Genomic DNA, 22,134 nt, shown 5'->3' with positions numbered 1-22,134 from the left:
CAGTGTGCTCATAACATAATCAGATATCAAACATGCTTACAACAAATTTTCACATTCATCAACTCATTTGATTGTGCCATTTATCCAAAATATGCTTTCAGGCAAACAGAGGGGCAGACAAACTGGCCAGCACTGGGCCCTCAGAGCCAGGATTGTCCATCAGAGTAGCAACAGATGACCTAGAGCTGGGATACTCACAATAATTACCTTCTAATCTACTATGTAATTTAGTTATTATGTTTTTTGTTGTTGTTGTTATTGCCTGGCACCTTCATTACAATGTTAAGTTCCCCAAAATTAGGGATCTTTATTTTATGATTGTTAATGCATCCTAAATCTCTAGAGAAGTGTCTAACATATAGCAAGTCACAATACATATTTGTTAAAAGAGTAAGTGGGTAAAAAAACACAAAAGAGCATTGTGCAACTCAGTAGGCTCAGCAACAACAAAACAGTCTGTAGCATTAAATACAAATGGGGTAGGCAATGCAAGAGTGGAACCATGATAGGTTCTGTGAGATCTTGGTAAGAAGAGGCAAGGAAAGTTGATAGAGCCCTTCTAGCCTTATTCCTGGGTTTGGAAATGTTAGGGATACTGAGCTAACTAGGGGAGCAGCAATCATTTTGTGTACATAGAGAAGACATTATTTTTCTCCTTTCTAGATTAGGAAATAGAATTGGAGGATTCAAACTCCCCAAGTTACATAGAAAGCAAGTGGCAGAGCTAAAAAGATAAATAAGCAAAATATAATTCAGTTCAGCAGACTGACCAAGAGAGCCAAGCATATTTGACTTGTTACCCTGGCTCCACCACTTAGTGTGTGGTTAAAGCAAGTTACACACTCACTCCAAGCTTTAATTTCTCATCCGTTAAAGGAAGATAGAGTTAGTACATTGAAGTTTCTGGCTTCAGTGGTATCCTCTTACAGCTTCTGTGGTTCCTCTCTTAGCTTCTCTGGGGCTTTTCTCTGACTTCTCTTAATTTAAACTCTCTCCTTCTGTATGTGTTTTATCCTCTTACAAAAGACTCCAATAGGATTAAGACCCACCTTGAATGGGGTGGGTCACATTTCAATTGAAATAACCAACCAAAAGGTCCCACCCTCAGTTCGGCACCCACAGGAATGAATTAAAAGAGCATGTCCTTTTCTGGGATACATAGCCCCTTCAAGTCACCACAGGAGTAAACCCAAGATACCATTAGGGCACAGGGAAAATACCACTAAAATGCCCTGGTGGAGGGGCAGGAGGGCTTCCTGTCAAAGCTAACTCTGAAGAGAACTACCATGGAGTTATTTTGGAGTTTTTCATGCAAAGAACTATGAACAGAGCATTGTGATCAAAGAGAACAGCATGAATAAAATATGTATGCTGGATGATTATAAGCAGTTTAGAGAAAAATTTTTAAAGTATGGAAAGTGAGAGATGATGTTGAGGAGGTTGAAATTGGGTAACGCGGGACCTTGTGTGACGTGTTAGAAAGCTTGGACTTTATTCTTTTGACTAGATAGAATAATAGTATGTGTTCAAGACAGGAAAGAACATGGTTGGATGTTCATTGGTTATATCAATGGCAACTGGTTGGAGGGTAAATTTGAAGATGTCAAGAATAGGAACAGGGATTTAAATTAGGAAGCTACTGCAAGAGTCCAGATGGGAGACAACAAGGGATGAAAATAAGGCAGTGGAGAGGAAAGAAGACATTAAAGAAAAATTTTTAAATCTCTGGAACTGGATAATTGGATGGAGTTCAGGCTGAGGTTGAGATAGTAGGGCAGGTAGCCATGGGGAGACCAAATAATGAAAATAAAGAAAGAGAGGCTTCCATTGACCAAATTCTTCCTAGAGAAGTTTGCAAATAAATCACTCCAGAATACATGGTGAGGCAGAGGTCATTTTCTGCTGCCCTTATTGTATAAATTGTCTATCTCTTTCTGCAAAGTAACATACAGATATGTCTTCAAGGACTTACCAGTCTCTGTTGACTTTAACCTTCCTGTCTAGTCAACTTTTGCATTTTATTTGTGTTCTTGCAACCAAGAAAGGTGCGTCTGATCTAGAGAACAAGATCTGAGTAAAAAACAGATTTGTAAGTCATTCTTGTTTTTATTAATTACTGTAAATTATTAGATGCTCTAAGTTTCAGTTTCTTTCATTGGTAATTGAGAATAGCAGTATTCATGCCTTCCCTTCATGTAAAGAATTGAGCAAGACATGCAGAGGAGTTTTGAACAAAAGAAAACAAAATATTAGAATAATCTAGCTCTTCAAAAATATCTCCTTATATGTATTGTCAAGGTGACTAGTCATTGGTTTGATTAAGATCTCCTCTCCCTGTAGTGTAAGGTTCTAAAATATTGATAAGTTTAAAAAGCATTTGACATCCAAAAGAATGGCACACACTGTAAATTTAGAATGTTGCTTACAGGATACCCTTTTTAAGTCCTAGCCCACAAAGCTTTGAGAATTTTCCTATTTTTATTGAAAACTTTTCACTTTTCCTTTCAGGTAGTTTTCACATCTCATTTTTATAATCCTTGTCTTTCTAAAACTAGAATCCCACTGTGTTTCCATAACTATAGATTCTGATTGCAGACTTGAATTTCAGGATAGCCCACTGGCTTCACAAAAACATCAGACATAGATTCCAAATCGGTAGAATACAAAATCAATGTAACTTTGCAGAGTCTATGTCCTATCATTAATAATTTCTGATATATATATCAGAAAGGAGGAGGTCAATAAATTATTGTTGAAGAGTAAAAATATTGTTTTATCTTAAGACAAATTGTCCCTGTCTGGTAGATTTTCAATTATTCCTGAATTGATACTCAATTGGTAGAAAAACATTGCCTCAATTTTATCCCTTTCTTATAATAGAATTTCTTCAATTTCTTCACCACCTCTCCCATTGAAAACATTTGTTTTTCTCTGAAATCCCCATCATGAAACTGTATATTTAGACTTTACGATGTTTACGTAATGTGTATATTTAGACTTTACAATATTTAGACTGTACTGTTTAACTTATGAGCATCAACAAAGAAGAAATCCTTTGCCTGGAGAAAGTAAGTATTAGAGTATAATTACTTAACAGATCTAGCAATATTTGTTTTTCTGAGTAACCTTTGTCTATCCTGAAGCTACTTACTGATTCCTATTTCCTTAAAATCATCAACAACCAGGACCCATCTAGGGCTCGTCACTGGTCCTAGTTTTTAGCATTTGGGCAGTCAGCACATAGACCTTTTCCTGGAAAGCAGAAGAAAAGGGAATTAAACAATGTTACACAGTTGGCTGTAGACTGGATACTTTTATGAATATTATACTAACTTGTGAGCTTTGTGGGAGTAACCACCTTGAATGTGCTGCTCAACGCTGTATCCAGAGTCTAGTAGTGCCAAACACACAGTAAGCATTCAATAACAATTGTTGGGTACGTTTTATATGCCATGCACTGTTCCAAGCACTTTCATATACTAAATCATTTGATTCTCAGAACAATGCTATTGAGTAGGTATAATATCCATTTTTTAGATGAGGAAACTGAAGCTAAGAGAGGTTAAGCAACTTGCCCAAGGTCACACCAGTGACAGGGCTGGGACACAAACCTGGGCAGTCCAGCTTTATAACCCACACTTAATCACTATGTTAGACTTGTTGGATGAATAAAAGAACATCATTTATCTTAGGCACAGATAATGTTTTCTGTTGAGATGGCTCTGAGTTTAATGCAAGTATACCTTTTCCAAAGTCACGGTGCTTGCCTTGTGTTACACAGATAAAGAAGTAAGTTTCCCCTATTGCTTGGTAAATCCCAGGTAAAGACTCTCTTTCCCTCACTTCACCTCTTGTTCTTCACAGCTCAGTACTAATCATCAGCCCATAATGCAGTGTAGAATTGCCAACCCCATCCCGATGATGTAGTTATTTCCAATTGGCACTTGGGAGCAGTGAGGATAGGAGGCATTACTCATAGCCAAGAGTACAGATGTTTCTAATTGCTTTCCATTACCAAGAATAACAGCTGTTTACATCTATCAGCAAATAATTCACAAGAGCTCCAGACTATTAAGATAACACACCCCACCTGGTCACCATCACAAGTTGTCAAGGCCAAGATAGAGGCTGCCAGAATCCCCTTCTGCATCTCTGTTCATCAACTGACAGCATGTGTCACCTTCAGATATCCTTATGCTACCCCACAAGCTCTGGCTTCTTGGTGGCCTGACACATCAAATGGACATATGGATTCTTCATGGCTTTGCAGTAAATGTTTTATGGTTATCTTGCAGCCAAGGGCAGCTGACACACAGGAGCAAGGGACTTGCAAATAGTGGGATGAAAGAATTTTTGCATTTTTTTTTCCACAAGAGGAAGAACTGTTCTGCTTAGAGAAGTTTCACAGCTGCAATGTTTTCAGCTTCCTTTAACGCACCAACAAATAGCATCGGGTGATAGATTGTGCAGTTCAATAGCATCCCAGGGACCAGGTCATGTGCTTGGATACAATTCCCAAAATGGACAGACAATTTTAGCAGATCAGTGAACTTTATCATATAGTTTTATTGGCCACAAAAGAATACAAATATTACAAGACATCATAGATATTGGAGTTTAAATGACCAATAGTATCTCCTTGCCAATGCAACATTGATCCCCACTGCGTATTTTTTCCAGTCTAGTTTAAAGTGACTCAGGCAATTGGTCTCTACTATTTTTTCTATTAGGTCATTCCAGAGACTAACACAACTTTTTGTTTCTCAGCTTCTCCTGAATTTATGTCTGAAAATTGCCTTTCCACACATTCAAACAGACAGTTTTTAACCCATGATTTTTTTTTTTTTAACCCATGGGCTTTTTAACCTACAAAAAATAAGAGAGTGTCATCTATTTAAAACTACATGAGTATCTGCAAAGCTACTCAAACTGAAAGATTTCCTTGTAGCTTATCTCTAAAGTGTCCACAATCAATTCCTCCATTCTCTGTTCTCTGTACTTATATGTTATTCCTCCATCAAGAGGTGGAGTCTATGGAGTCCTTTGAATCTAGGCTGGCCTGTGATTGCTTTAAACAATAGAATATGCCAGAAGTTATACTTTGTCAGTTCTGGGCCTAATTCTTAAGAGTACTGGAAGTACCTGTTTCCCTTCCCTTGGAATTCTTGCCCTGAGGGCAAATGGGTGCCATGTAAAAACCCTTACTACAGGGAGACCTCCATGCTGTAAAGGAAGACCAAAGTAGCCATGTGGAGGGACAGTGTGGAAAAGTGATAACAGCCGGCCCCAGCTGTTTGAGCTATCCCAGCCCAGGTGCCAGGGATTTGAAAGAAGGAGCTGGACATTCCAGAATTCCAACCCTCTAAGTCATCTCATCCTAACTGAGGCTCCAGATATCATAGAACAGAGACAGGCTGTCCTTGAATTACTGACCCACAGAATCATGAGCAAAATAAAACATTTTAAATGTTATGTAGCCAAAGGTCCCTGGAACATTGTTCCCACTTCTTTTTATAATAAATCTCTATCACTCCTTTAGCACCACTCTACAACACAACCCCCAAGAAACAATCTTCCTCCGAGATCACAGTTCATACAAGAAATACTCTTTCTTCAAATCAAAAGAAACAAAAAGAAGAAAGGTAAGCATTCATAATGCATCTTACTCTTTTCCTTTTCCTCTAATCCACGTCTGACTCCATTGTCAAATGAGGGGTTTGTTATATAGCTATGACCACAGAATAAGCTAGGATACATTTTAGGTCTCTGCTACTGTATAGGATACCAATTCAAATCACTGTACTTAGTTTTTTTCTGGTCTAAATATATATTCAACAGCCTGGTTTCAGCTAGAATAAAATCATCACTTCCTTCCAGGAAATTTGGTTCTTTTCATAGAACTCCAACAAGTTTGGGAATCTGTACAAGTTCTCTTTTCACAGTATCAAATATAAATCTGTAGACATTATTGGAAAAAGTACCAGTTTTAGAAAACCTTAAAAAGTGTGTGTATTACTTACAAAGATATTGCTTTTACCATAAAGCCTGATTTGTGCATACAGCATACACATTACATACATGTATGTGTGCATGTGTATATGTATATATATAAATTTAAGTGAACAAAAGTTATAATATACATTACCAAATGTATGGCAACCTTTCAGTCACTATATATATGTCTGATTAATGGTCACGAGAAGAGGACTGCATTAGAATATACGCTGGATTTTAGCTCACAATTGCCATCTACCCTATCACATTCCCCACTTGATTTTCAGAAGACTAGCATGACAGCACAAGTTCCTTTTCACTTCTAAAAGTTATTCTAACCTAGTCTTTCTCTATATTCTTACCTCACCTATTGCTTAGCCATTATCCAAATAGATTGGTACACACAAATTGATATTTCACAATATTTTTATTAAGAAATATAAGGTTTCAATGTTACCTGAACAAAAATAGTTTTCTTATTTTAATGGGATTTTGTTACAAAATTAGGATGCAGCTACTACTTCCCTCTGTATAATAACTAAAATACCTATATTAACTAACTTTCTAGGTTGAAAAGAAATAATTCCCCTAAATAAACCTAGTCATTTAGTAATGGCACAAGTTTTGTGAAACTATCAGGAAATTACACTATTTAATGTATAGAAGGACACGAATGTATATGTTACTTTTTAGAAAAAGAAAAATGCACAGTATCTTTAATTACTCATGAATATACTTCAAATTTAGAAGAAAAGATTCCTTATGCAACTATTTGACCCTACATTGAGAGATCATCAAAGGAAAGATGTGTAAGACATGTAGTCACTTCAGTTTCCCTTTTGAAATCACAAAATGACCCCAATTATTTGTACCCCATTAAAACACAGAGCCATCACTCACCAAAAACTCAGTCTTCAGAGTACAATAAAACTTCCAGGGATAACATTGGGCAATATCATAAAGCAGGAAAATGACCGGCCATCAGCTTCCTTATTCTTCCATCTCATAGCTTTTCTCTCAGTCTTTCTTTCACACTTAAGTGATCTTTAAAAGATCAGATGAAATCAGAGTTTTAGTTTCTGACATGGACTTGAAATGTGGAAAGTCCCAGCATTTGAAATGATGCTGTGTAAGTTATTGCTTACTCTACTGATACATGAGGCCAGCCCTGAGTTATATCATAGATATTTTTTAACTTTTTATTTTGAAATGATTATAGACTCAACACGAAGTTTCAAAAATAGTATAGAAAGTTCCTTGAGCCTTTCACTCATATTACCCAGTGCACCACAGATTTTGAAATTTTCCTTTTCCATTGTCCATGTTAAAACACCAGAAGATAAGTATATTCTTAACAAACATGACAACATTGCTCTCACATTTATCTTCAAGGGCTGCAGAAAGACAGCACATTATTAATTAGATTGCAAGTAGAATGATGCTAATATAGTACTGGTGAACATACTTGTTTCCAGGCTGGCATGATATGGCATGCAAGTTGGCGTGCAGTGTTATATGAACATATGGCAGGCAGAAGCTGCTGTTTCCTCCTAGGAAACAGCAACGGAAACGTCAGCTTCCACAGTATTGAAGACACACCCCCCAAAACTCTTCCATGCTGCTGAGGGCTTAGTGCATATGCCACTTCCCAGTCATTGGGAATGGGCGAAAAACTTTACACGCGGTGGCATGCCAGCAACCATGGGAACTGAAAGTTTGTTTCCATAAGAAGAGGAGGACACATAACCAGAAGTTCTCTCTGAAGCTGTGGCATCAGAACACACTCAGTATTTTATACTTACTCCTATGAGATTTCTTCATAAAGAAACTTCTACCTGGAAATATCTCAACCATTCAAATAGTTTAGGCCCCCTGCCTCTAAGCAAGCGTGTGCTCAGAGTCTGAAGGCACTGGAGAGGTCAATCTCCCTCATTTTTAAAGGTGAAAAACAGAAACATTCTATGGCTTGTCCAGATATTCAGAGCCTCATTATGGATGAAGATTTAAGACTCAGTTTTTCTGGAATTCCACTGCTCAAGTGGTTCAACCTTCATTATTTGCCTCTCCCTAAATATAATCTTCAATCTCTGAAAATTCATCCAATGTTTACCTAAATCTCAACCACTGAAATTCATTTTCTTCATTCTGTTCTCCGTGGCAGCAGTAAAGCACATTTAGTATTTAATAAACCTGAACCTTTTTGAAGACGTATTTTCTCTCAGCCTTCCCTTAGGCAAACAATATAAATGAAGTTACTTCAGGAAGAAGGCTGTGATATTTGTCTATGTTCTTGATTGTTTCTATTTGTGGCTGCTCAAAGCATTCCCATTTCCTTGAAAATATAAGCTTGGTAATATGTGACTGAATTTTCCCTGTTCTAGAAATACTACCATATAAAGGTAATTTAACAAAATATACTTTTTGCTTTTCAAAGTGATTTTTATTTTAATGAACCCCAATTTGAAAATTTGGTGGAATGTATTATTCAAAAGATTTTACTGCTTTCATAGAGTAATTCTTCATTAAAAGAGTGAAGCCCCAATTACATCTTTAATAAATGTATCCTTTCCTGCTTTTGACTCCCAAAAGGGGTGGTAACTCAGTAAAGCTAAACGATAGTGTGATAGGACAAATCTGTGGTTTGATTTCCCCCCTAAAATGAAAACTCCTTGCACAAGTTATTGGAAGAGTTCCTACACACCTTTATCTAAAAGAATACTTCTTTTTTTTTTTTTTAAATTCCCCTTTCCCTGTACAAAAAGATTCTTGAATGTGTGGGCTGCAAAACGGTTAGCTTCTGCAAGAAGTTTGCTTCTGGCCATCTAAGTCAGCCAGCTGCAGGGACAGCACACCAAACTGCAAGAGAGCATGGGACCTTGGGTGCCTGACCTAGAAAAGCAATTGTGCTAAAAGATAAAAACCTGAACAATCCCTGCAACTGATAAGCTAGGTCTCCTTTGTCTCTCTTCAGGCAATCCTGTGAGTATTTGCTTTTTATTGCCATGGTTGTTGTCATTATTGGATGTATATTTCTATCTGATTTGGTGTTTTTCTAGGGGGGTGATGGAAGAGGCCCCATCAGGATGCCTGCCAGGCAGAGCAGAATGTCATTACGAGGAGAGCTGCGGCTGCTGCGAGTGGGCTGCTGCCATCACGGGGAATTTATCTCTGCAAGTGCTGATCATAATGGACTCCTTCACCAAATGACTTTGGATGAGCAGGGCTTTGGCAGAGAACTGGAAGTCCCACACTGTTATAAAACTGAATGCCCGTGTAATGGACGCTAAGGAGAAGTGGGGATATGAGGGCAGGTGGGTGGGAAAGAGTCATGTCTAAATGGCATAGACAACACTGGAGAGAGGGAGTAGAGGAATGTGAGCTTGCAGCTGAGTTTGCCCAACAGGCAATAGGACCAAACATGGACGGAACTAATTCCACAGAATGAAAAAGGATTTCAGTCATAACAATTCTGAAGTGGGGGAAAAGATAATAAACAAATACAATATTTTAATAGGTGGGTGAAAAGTACACTGAAGAAGCACCAAGCAGGGTCAAGGGATAGAGAGTGATGGGGGATTGCCATTTTGGAAAGCTTGGGCAGGAAATACCTCTTTGATAAATTGAAAAGAGCTGAGACCTGATTAAGTGAGGGAGTAAGCCCCATGGATCTCTGTAGGAAGCATTTCAGGCAGAGGTAACAGTAAATGCAAAGGCCCTTCGGCAGTAGGGTAATGGCTGTCCATCAGTGTAGTGCTCAGTGTGTTTGAAGAATAGCAAGACGCCCCTGGAGGTGAAAGTAGAGGTAGAGCCATAGAGGAGAGTGTGATAGGTAGCAGGGAGCCAGACAAGGTGGAGCCAGTGGGCCAGCAAAATAATTTGAATTTTTTTCTGAGTGAGATGGGTAGCCAGTGGAGGGCTTTGAACAGAAGACTGACTTGATCTGATTTAGGTTTAAAAGAAATCACTCTGCTGTTAGGAGGTGAACAGATTGCAGGGGAGCAAAAATGGAAGCAGTAATACCAGCTTGAAGGTTGCTAAAGAAGTCTAGAAAGAGATGACGATGGATTGGACTAGGGTTGTATCAGCAGAAGTGGAGGAAACTGGTCAGATTTGAAATATAATTTGAAGGTAAAACCAACAAGATTTTCTGAATAAGATAATAGAGTTCAAGAAAAGGAGAGGAGTGACGATGACTCCAGAGGGTATTTTTTCCAGTTTCTTAGAAGAAATTTTTATTGTGTATTTAAAAAAACATTTTTTTTCTGTGTTGCTTAATGATCTGGGTTAAATTTTTAATGCAATTTTATTGAGATATAGTCACACACCATACAAACCATCCACCATATACAGCCACTGGCTCACAGTATCATCGCATAGTTGTATATACATCCTCATGATCAATTTTAGAACATTTTCATTACTGCAGAAAAGAAATAAAAATTAAAAAGAAGACCCAAATCCTTCCATATCGATTATTTCCCCTATTATTGACCTACAGTATTGGTGTGGTACATTTGTTACAGTTGATAAAAGAATATTAAGATATTACTGTTAACTGTAGTCCATAGTTTGCAATAGGTACATTTTCCTCATATACTCCTCTATTATTAACTCCTTGTAATAGTGTCATCATTTGTTCTAGTTCATGAAAGAACTTTTTTGTATTTGTACAGTTAAACACAGTCAAGATTCACGGTGTTATACTTTCCCATGTTTTAACCTCCAACTTTCCTTCTGATGACATACATGACTCTAAACTTCCCTTTCCACCACATTCCCACACCATTTAGAACTGTTAATTATTCTCACAATAAGTTGTTACTATCATCTCTATCCATTTTCAAATGTTTGAGTTCAACCTAGTTAAATATTCTGCACATATTAAGCAACCGCTCCCCATTCTTTAGCCTCATTCTATATCCTGGTAACCTATGTTCTATATTTCGTGTCCATGAGTTTACATATTATAACTGGTTCATATTAGTGAGATCATACAATATTTGTCCCTTTTTGTTTGACTTATTTCACTTAACATAATGTCCTGAAGCTTCATCCATGTTGTCATGTGCTTCCAGACTTCATTCCTTCTTCCTGCTGTATAACAGTCCATCATATGTATATACTGCATTTTGTTTATCCATTCATCTGTTGATGGACACTTGGGTTCTTTCTCTCTTTTGAAATTGTGAATAAAGATGCTATGAACATCAGTATGCAAATGTCTGTTCATGTCCCTGCTTTCAGATCTTCTGGGTATATCCCTAGTACTAAGATTGCTGGGTCATAAGGCAGCTCTATACTAAGCTACCTGAGGAATCGCCAAACCATCCTCCACAGCTGCTGTACTATTTTACATTCTCACCAGCAGTTAATAAGTGTTCCTTTTTCTCCACATCCTCTCCAACACTTGTAGTTTCCTGTTTGTTTAATAGTGGCCATTCTAGTAGGTGTGAGATGATATCTCATTATGGTTTTGATTTGCATTTCCCCAATAACTAATGAAGTTGAGCATCTTTTCATGTACTTTTTAGCCATCTATATTTCCTCTTTGGGAAAATGTCTATTAATGTCTTTTGCCCATTTTTTAATTGGGTTTTTGTTTTTTTTTATTTTTGAGTTGTGGTATTTCTTTATATATTCTGGATATCAAAACCTTATCATATATGTGGTTTCCAAATATTTTCTTCCACTGAATTGGTTGCCTTTTCATCCTTTTGCCAAAGTCCTTTGAAGCACCGAAGTATTCAATTTTGAGGAGTTACCATTTGTCTATTTTTTTTCTTTCATTGTTGTGCTTTGAGTGTAAAGAAACTACCACCTATCACTAGATCTTGAAGATGTTTCCCTACATTGTCTTCTAGGAGTTTTATGGTATGGGTTCTTATATTTAGGTGTTTGACCCTTTTAACTCCAGACATTTTAACCAAAGCAACTGAGTTACCGTTTACTGAGATGTGAAAGATTAGGGGAGGAAAAGATTTGGAGGAGAAAATAATGTTTAAATTTTAACTGCCAGTTAAATATCCAAATAGAGAAGCTGAGTAGGCTATCAGATATATGAATATGGAAGTCAGGGGAGAAGGAATTTGGGGCTGGAGCCTCATCAAGATAGAGATGGTCACTGAAGCCATGGAAATGGATGAGATCACCTTAGAAGTGAGTGTAGATTAGAAAAAGTCCCAAGGCCAGAGGCAACCTAACATTTAGAGAAAGGTGAGGATGATTCATTAAAGGAGACTGAGAAGAAGTGGCCAGTCAAGCAAATAAAACCACTAAGAACAGAAAATATTTGAAGGAGGAATGATGAACTATGCCACATGCTGATGATAGTTCAAGAAGTAAGAGGGACAAGGATTAAATATTAGATTTGGCAATGCAAAGATCACTGATGACCTTGACAAAGTCAGGTTTTTTTGAGTGGTAGAGATAAAAATCTGATTGGAATGATGTGAAGAGAACAGGAGGAAAGTATGTGGGATACAATGAGAATAGACCACTCTGTCAAATAATTTTGCTGCAAACATGGCAGAGAAATAAGGCAGGTACCAAAGGGAAACGATAAATCAAGGGAAATTTATTTTAAGATGGGAGACGTTAAAGCTTATTTGTATGATGATGGGGATTATAGGGTTGTAAAAGAAAACTTTTATGTTACAGAAGAGGGAACAATTGCAGAAAAGAAGTCTCAAAGAGCATAGGATCTAATGCAGTGTTTCTCAAACTATCTGGTCATGAAAAATCAGGGTTTTGTCCCCTCCAATCTGTCACAGACCTATGCTTTTGTAAAATGGAATTATAAGGATAATGAAATAAGAAAACAAAGACATATAAAATACAAACCCAACTTTTTAATCAGATTCAACAGACATAAAATTTCTCTTAAATTATTATAAAAGTTTCTACACATTTATTCTCAGTTTCTATACTTGTCTCATCACACACTGGTTAACAGTTATCAGTTGACAACCAGCAGTAGTTCATGGTTTGCATCTTGAGTGGTACTGATTATTGACCTACTGCACAAAAGGATGTATTGGCCTTGCCAGAAGGAGAGAGTACATCCAAAGATAAGTGTTGGGAAGGCAGAGTACATGGGCTCAGAAGAAGATAGAATGGTAGAATTCTGGAAGCATGTGAAGTTTCTCTTCTGATTACTTCTCTAGAGTAAGAGTAAAGATGAGGGATGGGATGCTGGAGGATTGAGGAGAGAGAAGATAGCCTCGAAGAGTGAGAATACATATTGACTAAAGAAATATAGTAGGATTGTCAAGTAGTACAAAGGGCTTACTTGAGATGTGAGGTCATGAATTTAAAACTAGGCCAGTTGGTATTGCTATATATTTTTCTACAACCACATATGCCTTCTTGGATGCAGGTATGGAATAGGAGAAGAGTTGTATTTAACCTAAAGTCAGAGAGAGTATGACAGAAAGAGAGAAGGCAAGGGAAGAGAAAGTGTTTTTTGGTAATAAATTCATTCTCCCACCATCCTTCTGCCACCATTCTTGTAAAAGCACTCATTGTTAAAGGTCTCATTTGCTATAATAATTTCCTAAATGATTTCCCTCTACTGATGTAGCCTGCATATTACAACCACATTAATCTTGCTACAACTATAAATTCATGATCTCATTCAGTTAGCCCAAGAACTCATTGTATTTCCTTTTGGTTCTACATGAAAACTCTGCCATTCAAGACCTCCCAGGGCTCATACCTTCACCTTTTTGCACACACACTGGGTCAATTCTTCAAATCATTGTTTACTGTTAATTTCCCCATTTGCATACATGTACACGTATACACAAGCACTAATGTATGTATGGACGCCAGAGGAACAGTTTTCCTGCCTCTACATGTAATCCATATCCTACACTTCCTTCAAGATGTTGACATCATATTTCAATTTAATAAACCTATATTGAATAACTTCTGTGGACCAGTCACTGTTCTGTATAAATGGGATAAAAAGGCTGTGATTTTCCTTGCTATTTTTGAGTCAGAAAACATTGTTCATTTACTGGTTTAAATTTTTAAAGTACTTATAGTTTATAACATGGATCTGTGTATTTTGACTACATATACCTTAAGTATTTCTAGCTATTTTACTCATTTAGATCTTGTCAGTCCTGTTAGAAAGTTTCTCAAGGGCAGAGACAATCTTCAATTTCTTTTTAGGGATCCAGTATGATGCCAGATATAGAGTACTCATTTAATAAATTCTTGGTGACTCTATACAACTTTATTAGAACTCAGGAACTGACATGTCATTTAAGTAGTAGTATTCACAGAATGTCCTATATTTATGCCCTTTAGAACACATTTACTATACTAATTTGAGTATTTGTTTGGCATCAATTAAGAGAAACTCAGAACTAACAATGATTTTTTTAAAAATAGGGTTTGTTTCTCTTATGAAATAAGCAGTTCATAGTTAGGCAGTACCTGTTATTGGTTCATTTACTCAAGGACCCAGAAACCACCACCATTTTGTCCTTGGGCTTGTCACTTCATGGTAGCAAGTCTCAATCAAAGAAAAGATGTAGGACTAGAAAGTACTTAAAAGAGACAGAGCTTTTTCCTTTTTTTTTGAACAGCAAAATATTTCTCACAAATTTTCCAACTTCTCCCTACATCTTATTAGCAATTACTCAGTCACATGGACACTCTAGCTACAGCGAGACTAGGAAAGTGATTATGTAGGTTTCTTCATCGGCCATAGTAAGAGGTGACAAAGGCAGAGGGGATTAAGAATAATAGTCATAATAACTAAACAATAGTGTTTATAACATATGTCTAGCCTGTTTCTCTCAAGCAACTTCATTTATTTTTTGCACAAGTCTCCAACTCTAAAATATTACACTATGCTCGCTACTTCCCGTATCTAGGGCTCTTTTTCTTCTCATATTTAGCAAGTTTATCCCTCCATGTTTTTCAGCAGGGATTCTGGTTCTTCCTGTACCCACTAACATAATTGGAAATGATATTTCCAGTCACTTGATCATCCAGTTTCAGGCATGTAAATATCATTAAGACTGTTTAAAGACTAGAAATCAATCCATGACACCTCTATCCCCATTAACTTTCAGTTCACACCATTAGATTAAAATATTTTAGGTTCAGTTAACAGCATTTTGGAAAGAAAAAGAAAATGAAGAGTAAGGGGGTTCACATGTAAACACTAGATTATACATGGATAAGTAGGTCTAAACTTGAGTATTTCTCAGGCTTTATATATGCTAATGTCCAGCCAGCACTCCAAAAGAGGTATGTAATTGGAGTGTTTGTTGATATATATAACTGCATGACTTATTTTTTCAGGGAACATTTTGTAGAATCAGTGTTTGAAGAACAAATAAGTTAGAACACTGTTCTAGATGTTTTTGTACACTTGGTTCCATATTTCTGATCAAGGCCTAAGGACTCACGACCTTAAATTACTTACAATAGCACAGAACACAATTAATACTACCTAGGTTCAACCCTACGGCTCCAGTGGCCCCAGATGCTCTATATTCTTCAAAGTTGAATGCCTGAGCAACTATCTGTTCCCTGGTCAATCCATACACATAGGCTGTCGCTCCAGTTCAGAGTACAGGTCCACCCCTTCTCCCACATCAGTAATATTAATTAATGTGAAAGTCATGGCCATATGAGCTTTTACATTCCACCAATTGTTACAACCTGTTATTTAGATAGCTTATTTGGAGAGTCTACTGAGTACAGTATAATAAAACTTTCTGAATATACATGCTGCTTTTTTATGAAATGGTACAATCATAGAAGGTGTTTCAGAGGTCATTTGTTCTCACACCCAGCCAAAACAATACCTGAAACATCCAAGACAGATGGCTGCCTGGCCCAAGGGTGTCCAACCAGACTGAAGGTAGAAGCCAGAATTTACCAGTCATCAACAAAGTGCCGCATTAAAAAAAAAAAAAATAACAAGGCTATTTATTATGCAGAATAAAATCTTTATTAGAACACCCTCAAATATCTCAGTAGTGTCATTTATTTAAGTCATTCAAAAATTTAAATCATATATCACTGCTCTTTAATGTAATTATTCGACCTCTCATTTTCATCTTCAAGACCTACTGATATAGTTCTAAAAAGTGCCATATAGTTTTAATGCCAAAGAAGTTTCACCATTGGTTTTTATAACACCATATTAGCAATATTTAGGAAAGACTTTATAAAAGTAATTTAATTAAGTGATTTGCTGATGTTATAGTAGCTTTCAAAAATATTGAATCTTTTTTATCTGTCTAATATTTCTAGGTAAGTAAGGAAGTGTTAGTAGCTTCTTTTTTAGAAATGAAGAAACTGAGGTATAGTGAGTATAAGTGACTTCCTCAAAGTCAAGTGATGGTAGCATCAACAGGATTTTAACTTAAGCTTTCTGGATGGATTTGAGTTTCCCTTTCCTTCTTGTGAAAGTTTATTTCCAGGCCATACCTCTGTTTTCAAAGGGCTTCCCTTCTTTAGTTTCAATCAGTGTTCATCAGAAGTGGAAATTAGCTGACTACAATCATATGTGTTGCTATCCAAGAGGATAGTTAGTAAGTGTTCATACAGCCCTGTAGGGCTAGCTGTTCAGCCAAAATAGGAACTCTATAGACACTACACCTAATTCCAAATCCATCCACACCTACCCATACAGGGGTCCCAGGACAGCCTCATCAGATGATATTCAAGTGCTCATTTTTAGAATTTGGATATTATCGAGGCTGATATAAAACAGAGTATTGTATTCTAGGACATGGCAGCAGTAGTGGCAGCATAATCTGTGAATCTTATCAAATTTCCATATCAAAACAGATTTTGACAACAAAACTAAATGACAGGATATCCTCATGAACACCAAAATAAAAGTGAGCAAGGACAAGCCACAGGACTGTGTGTTACTGATATATGTGCAGAAGAAAGAGAAGGAAATGACAAGGTGTTTGATGGACTTCAGATTAAAGTAACCCCGAAATACCAAGCAGGTAGTGCAGTGGGCCTATCTGAGAACAGCAGCTAAAAATGTGAGGGGTGTTGCCCACTCCAATAAAGGATGATTGCAATGAGCCCTTGGTAGGATACAAAGAGCCTGGAGCACTCTAAGCCCTATGAACTCTCAAAAATGACCCATGAGTTTCAGAGACAGGATCACATACTGAGAAGTCACTGTTGAGATTGGAATAAAAAATGAACAGGACAGGGACACCCGAAATGAAGAAAAGCAAAATTTGAATAAAAGTGGGGGGAGGGAAACAAATCCAGGAAATCTCAGAATTTCCTGCACCAAGCCTCCTTCTGTAATTTTAGGAAAACTGAATTCACATAAAGAGCTTTGGTGGAGATAAAGGGAGGATGACTCAGAGAGGAGTCAGAGGGGAGAATCAATATGACGTCTCTGTTACATCCCTAACCCGAATTGCCAGTAAAATTTACAGAAATTTAAAATATAAATAAACTGCCTGCCTGCTTGAAGAAGCTTTGTTAAGAAAGATGTTAAATGATTCCTGCATGTGGGATATTAGAAATGGAAACAAGGATGTAGCTCACATCACAGGATACAGAGATAGAGGCAGGAGGAAGTCACAGGAGAGAGAGAGATTTTGTAGAGTTGAGGTTTAGACCAAGTTTAGCCAGACCTTTATAGGACAGAAAGACTCCAGTAAGCATCTGGCATCTGGGTTATACTCAAGCACCAAGTTCAGAGAACATGAGAGAAGATAGAATATTACTAGGAGTCTGAGATTTTGTGGCTTACTTTTAAGATTTGTGATGTTGGGGTAAGATGAAAAAGAATAAGGGCCAGAGGAACAACCAGGAAAATTTGGTTTTTCTTTGACTTCATTTTTTTTTCCCATTGGCTCCTACATCCATTGAGCCATTTATCTTCCTTAAATAGGAAGAAGCTGTTTATGCAGCATTATTTTTCATTGCAATAATACTCAAAGTTGTATGTACAACATTGAGGAGTGCAGGGAACATTTGCCACCACTCAACCCACTTCCAGGCAGGGAAAATTACTGTAGTTTTCAAAATAGTTGAAATAAATAGACCAGAAAGTATAACTAAAAACATAATAGAAAAGAAAATAATTGAATTATAAAAATACTTGATTATTCCAAAATAAGACAAAAAGGGGGAGGGAATAAAGGAAAAAATAACAACTGGGACAAATAGAAAACAACAATAGTAAGATCACAGAAATAAACCAACTATATCAATAAATAAATTAAATGTAAATGGACTGAAAAAAAAAAATTGAGTGGACCAAACACTCCAAATAAAAACCCGAAATTGTCAGACTGGCTTTTTTAAAGGATTCAATTAAATGCTGTTTCAACAGATAGTCTTTTAAAGACACTAGAGGAAAAAGATACACCATACAAACACAATCCAAAAGAAAGGTGGAGTGACTATATTAAATCACCAAAGGAGAATTTAAGGCAAAAAATATTACTAGGACATATGTGTCCAACCAAAAGACATGTACAAAAATGCTCAGGGCAGCCCTTGTCATAATAGCCCAAAATTGAAAACAATGCATGCATCCATTAACAATAGAATAAATTGTATATGTATGTCCCTATCATGTCTTTTTCCATTCACTACCACCTCCAAGTATGATCACCATCCTGACTTTTAACAGTATAGATTAGTATTCCCTGTCTTTGAAATTTATATGAATGTAGTCATATGGTCTGTCTTATTTCTTCTGCCTTTTTTCATTCCATAATTTTGTATGGGAGAGGCTTCCATGTTGTTCTGTGTAGTTATGGTTCACTATTACTGCTGATAGCATTTCATTATATGAATATATGACACTTACTTCTCCATTCTACTGTTTATGAGCATTTGGCTACTTTAAAGTTTTAAAGTATTACAAGTAATGCTTCTGTAAAACATAATTGCTTGTCTTTAGGTGACCATATATATGCATTTCTGTTGCATATACTTTTACGAACAATACTGTTGGGTCATGGGGTATGTATGCATATATCAGCTTTAGTAAATAATGTCAAATAGCTTTCCAAAGCGTTTGAAATTATCCTCCTTCATCAGTGCATGACAGTTCTGGTTACTATACAATTTTGCAAATACTCAAAGTGTTCATTTTTTATTTTAATCAAAATGTTATTGCATTGTGGTTTTAATTTGCATTTCCTGATAACTAATAAAGTTGTGGACCTTTTCATATGTTTTTTGGCCTGTGGATAGCCTCATTAGTGAAGGACTTGTTCAAATCTTTCCTCATTTTTCCAATGGGTTATCTGCCTTTTTTTTCCTACTAATTTTGAAGAGGCCTTACCTTTGTTTGATCCCATTGTGTGGCTTGCCTTTTCACTAGCTTAAAGGTATCTTTTGATGAACGGCTGTACTTAACATTAATATAGTCTTTTGTATATTAAAAAAAAAAAGCTTTTCACATCGCAAGACCTTTCTGGCTCTTCTTTTATATGACTTGCCTACTTTACAGAAATTTTGTTAACATTAAATGTGATAAAGGATCTGGATGTGCTTTCTAAACAATTAAGCAGTTATGGTAACAGTGGTTATTATACTTTACAATAAATAGGTTTAATTATTAGGGGCATGAACTTCAGAGTCACAAGACCACAATTAACTTCTCATCTCTGCCACTTACTATCTGAGTGAACCTGGGCATGTTATAATTTCTCTAGGTCTCTATTTCCCAGTAAATGAAATGCTATTATCTAACTGACAGGGCTATAGTAAGGATTAAATTAGATAATGTATTTAGAGTGCTTAGCAGGGTAGCTGGTATGTTGTAAGAACAAGATAAAGGTCAGTTAATATTTTCTTATGGTGATAAAAAACTGAAGATGAACAGGAAAAGATGGAGCTCAAAATTCTTGGTTCCCAGTAACAGTAAATTTCTTTAAGAATAAAGCAGTGAATTATTCATATGTCCAAAAAATATATATACTTTCATTTTTATTATTGATACTGATCACTCTTTTTTTTTTAAATTCTCCATGGTTCTACACTTGAATTAAAACAAAATCTTTACCAAAATATAAAACTAAAAATTCTAGAAAGGCCCAGACTTTATGAAATGAATGGATTTTTTATATAACATAGTCTTAAATTTAATCCCAACTTAAAAATACACTATAATTGATTCTGATTGGCTCCAACTTCTCTATGAAGTTTGTTCATTCAAGTATATTCTTTTTTGTTTCCTTGCTGTGTCCCTAGAGCTCTGGTTTTGGAATTAGACAAATGTCAGTTTGAATTCCAGTACAATCACTGATATCTCAAGTTTCTTATCTGTAAAATGGGACAATAATTCCTATTCCTTTATCACTGAAAATTTTGATGTAGTATGTATAAAGAACCTAATAGTATGCCTGCTGCATAGGATGTATACAATAATGACAGTCCATCTTGTTGACCCCAAACCATGATTCTCTCAAATTTCAAAGCAGTTCCAAGTGAAGGTTTCTCACTGTAGTTTATTCCTGGCCAGCAATAAGCAATTCTGAAACACATTTTACATAGTTTCAGTTGCAAAACATTATGTAGTAATGGTTAATGCCAGTATTCTTGAGTCAACTACTTGGGTTTGAATCCCAGCTCTGCCATTTGTTATCTGTGTGACCTGCTTTAACTTCTCCATGCCTCCATTTCCTTGTGTTTAAAATGGTGATAATAATACCATCTTATGAAATTAAGTGAGTTAATATTTGTAAAGCAATGAGTACAGTGCCTGGCATATGGTAAGTGCTATATAAATGTTTGACTAAAAATAAGTAAATAGTATATATATCATTGAAACTTCTCATAAAAAGGTCAAGGCCTTATTAAAAAAAGGCTCTTAATTTCCAGTGATCCTAAAATTAGTGTTATGTATCTCATTCATAAATTAGTTCATTAAACAAACATTTATTGGGCACTTAATATGTTTCTGGCCTGTGCTAGGGCCTGGGTTATAGGTTGAATAACACTTGATTTCTCACCTTGAGTAGCTAACTCTTGAGGGATTGAGGAGGTTGAGACAAACATTTAGATATTTACAATATGATTATTTTCTCTGTTCTACAAATTAATTTTTCCACAATGTCCTTTGTTCTTTAGACCTTTTAAATTTAATCTTCACTCTTAGAAAATACCAAGAATAAGTAATGACAAGAGATTAATAACTACAAAAGGAAAACAATGTATTTTTATTGACTCTGAAGATACAAAAGGAACTGAGGATTATAGTTGAAAGCATCCTTGATAAGTTTGAAAATATTTTGCTCCTCTTTATGGATTATGACAAGCTGCAAGGGACCTCTCTGTGATGGACAGAAGATAGATAAACAGAAATGCTTCTCATTTGAAAGATGTCTGTAAGATCGAAAACAATTAATCTTGCTGGAGTGAGTTAGCTCTAATGGTGCTGCCTGGCATGGACCATTCATCAAAGCTCACCATCCATCACACAGGACCAGACACACTGGTTGGCAGGCCTGCCACTCCTGCCACATGCCTAGATGCTTGGGAATCTGTGTAAGGCAGAGCAAGCCTGGGGAAGTTATTTATGTTTGTCTTAAAAGAGAGAATCTGAAGCTATTCATATTCAATGAAGATGTCAGCAGAAAACTACCTCCTTATCTGACATAAAGCTCATCTATTTTTACAATAAAAGTCTGACAATGTAGTCCTCCTCTCAAATGCAAACACATAGGCATGACAGAGCATCTTCATCAGCATATGCACATTCTCTAATATCTCTCATTTAAAAAAATAAAACCCTTATTAGGGCTGACATTGCCCTCCAGCTACTTCCCCAGTTTTTTGCAAGAAATATTTCTTCACCTCTCATTTTCTTTTGAACACTCTCCAGTTAGACTTTCATTACTACATTGAAACCACTCATGTCAAGGTCACCAGTGATATATTTCTTGCCATAGCCAATGACAAAGCTCTAGTTCTCCTCCCTCTCTCTCTCAAACACTTCTTCACTTCACTTCTAGAAAACCAACTGGCTTTCCTCCTACTTCACTGGCCAGTCCTCTTAAGTCATCTTTGCTGGCTTCTCTTGTACTTTCTAACCTCTAGATGTGGGGTGTTCCAGAACTCAGTCCTCAGCCTCTTCTTTTCTCTGTCTTTAATCCTTAGGTATACTTATCCTGT

This window comes from Choloepus didactylus, chromosome 3, assembly GCF_015220235.1.
Source record: "Choloepus didactylus isolate mChoDid1 chromosome 3, mChoDid1.pri, whole genome shotgun sequence".
NCBI classification, from domain to species: domain Eukaryota; kingdom Metazoa; phylum Chordata; class Mammalia; order Pilosa; family Megalonychidae; genus Choloepus; species Choloepus didactylus.
Note: the sequence above shows the minus strand (reverse complement) of the source record.